The 2,724-nt window shown below is 33.0% G+C and overlaps 1 pseudogene across 1 annotated transcript; it reads left to right on the forward strand.

The window, feature by feature from the left end:
• Nucleotides 1-1,753: 1,753 nt before the first annotated feature.
• On the forward strand, nucleotides 1,754-2,338 carry LOC308653296 (small ribosomal subunit protein eS7-like; annotated as a pseudogene). The gene has a single exon. The product of its transcript is annotated as a small ribosomal subunit protein eS7-like (transcript).
• Nucleotides 2,339-2,724: the final 386 nt, after the last annotated feature.

A 2,724-nucleotide genomic window follows, 5' to 3' on the forward strand; every position in this document is an offset into this window, starting at 1 on the left:
CCACTTTTGAGGGTGACTATTTTTATCTATTACAGACAAACCTATCAGAGGCCTATAATAAGAGTAGTAATATATGTTTAAATTCAGGAATGTTTTTGCTTCATGGAATATCTATTTCACTTTTTTGCTATTTAGTCTCAAAGTCTAATGACTGTTGCAATGATTTATACATAAAAATGCACAGAATAATACAGTTGTTTAATAAATCATATGATTTGACCAAAGGAAGAATAATACTCTAAATATTATCAAAATCTTTGATATTAAAGAATGAAATATGTTCCAGGTGGAGAAGATCATCTATCAAACTACACAGCAACTAAGTGATTCTGACTTCAAGACAGATACATGCCATTAAGCACATGAAATTTAAGTTGGTAATTCTAACACAGTTAAAATAATTTTTTAATTTATATTCAAAAATGAATTGCACTTTCAAACAACTGTATATTCAAGTCTTGTAAATCATAACTGTCTTTTATTTAAAGAATTTCTTTTTAGTTGCAGATGAACACAATACCTTTATTTTATTTATTTATTTTTATGTGGTGCTAAGGATCAAACCCAGTACTTCCCACATGCTAGGCAAGTACTCTACCACTGAGCCACAACCCCAGCCCATAACTGCCTTATAAATGGTCAGAAAAGTCCTTCTTGGCAATTACCTAAAGTAATAAGCAACAATTACTGTTATATTAGTTTTTGATCAATAGTACAGCATATTTTCCCATGATTATCAGTTGTAAAGAAAAATTTTGAGCAAACATGAAACTTAAAAATAGTCTACTGCATTCACATTTAGTCAGAAATATGCAAAGTAGCTCACCAATTTTTTTCATTCCACTATATACAGATGGTTTTCTTGACTTTATTTCTATGTTGTCACTAAAACAATACACTTGAATGTTTCTTGATGGTTTATGTAATTTCAGCAGCACAAATTTTCAATAGTAAGTAAAAATAGGTAATTAAAAGATATGTTTTCATTTGTTTGCCCTAAGTCATCTTTTAGAAATACTTTGTGGTTGCAAATGAGTCTTTTGAAATACTATTTTCTTTTGATTTTATGATAAGCATAAGTAAAATAAAACTGTATCTCAAATTTTTCTTAGTCAAACTGTTAGCAAAATATCTAAAACATTTAAAGAATAAAAATGGTGATTAGGACAAAGAAAGTAATATTGTGCAGCCTAAAATTTATCTAATTTAGGGAGATGAAGCTTTCATGACATTGCAAATACAATATTAGGCAAAAACAGGAGTCAGTGAAGGACCCTGAAGTTTAATATGCTTTAGCTTTATGGTAAATTCACTCTCAATGTCCACTAAAAGCATATTTGTGTATTTGTTTTAGAGAAGATAAAATGACCAAATCATAAAAAATGTTCTACCTCGACAGCTTGGAAACAGAGAATTAAAGTCAGTTCCAAGATGGAAATAGGCTAAGTACTACCAAGGTGGTGCTGAAAAAATAAAGTTTTATCATAAGCAAAAAATTAAGTATTAATTTAAACCTGAGTGAGAGTCATGAACATTAAGATAAACCTGATTACCGTACAACCATCACCTCCTCCCTTCACAATCATTAGGTAAGTGCAGACCAAGTGCGACATTTTCTTCATTTTTATTTTATTTTATTTTTTAAATTTTGCTTTAAATTCAGCTGAGGAGATTTAAATTCCACTGCCATTCTGAGTGTCAATAAATCCACAACCAGCTCTTTCTAAGCGGGCTCTCCTCAAAAGACTGTACCATGTTCAGCTTGAGCACCAAGATGGTGAAGCCCAGTGGCCAGAAGCCGGATGAGTTTGTGTCAAACATATCACAGGTGCTTCTGAAGCTGGATATGAACTTGTACCTCAATGCCCAGCTGCGGGAGCTCAACATCACAGAGACAAGAAAATTGAAGTTGGTGGTGGTCAGAAAGCTATCATAATATTTGCTCCAGTTCCTCAGCTGAAATCTCTCCAGAAAGTCCAACTCTGACTTGTGCATGACTTGGAGAAGAAGTTCAGTGGGAAACGTGTTTTTTAGTGGTTAGAGGAGAATTCTGCCTAAACCAACTCAAAAAAGCCAAGCCACCACAAAAACCTAAGCAAAAACTTTCCAGAAGCTGCAGTCTGACAGCTCTGCATGATGTGATCCTGAGGACTTGTTCTTCCCTAGTGAAATTGTGGGCAAGAGGATTCCTGCAAAGCCGGATGGCAACGGGCACATAAAAGTTCACTTGGACAAAGCACAGCAGAACAACGTGGAACACAAGGTTCCTTTTCTGGTGTCTATAAGAAGCTCAAAGGGCAAGGATGTTAATTTTGAATTCCCAGAGTTTCACTTGTAAACAAAATGACTAAAGTATCATTTACAGTAAAAAATAAATTAATTGGGGCTGCGGTTGTGGCTCAGTGGTAGATCACTTGCTTAACATGTGTGAGGCACTGGGTTCAATTCTTAGCACCATATAAAAATAAATACAATAAAGGTCCATTGACAACTAAAAAATTTAAAAATTAATTAATTAATTAAAAAATAAATCTATAACCATAGAGTATTATGGTTATAGATTAAAATTGTACAGAAAATAAAGAAATTGTTTTTATACTAATTAAGCTTAAACATTTAAATCATGATTCTGCCTTATACTGCCTTCCTTACCTGGAGATACAATTTTGTCTTTGTAGGATTAAGCTTGTTCATCAATAGAAGGTGGATCTACTTGAAAGTAGT

This window comes from Spermophilus citellus, assembly GCF_964194105.1.
Source record: "Spermophilus citellus genome assembly, chromosome: 7".
Lineage (NCBI taxonomy): Eukaryota > Metazoa > Chordata > Mammalia > Rodentia > Sciuridae > Spermophilus > Spermophilus citellus.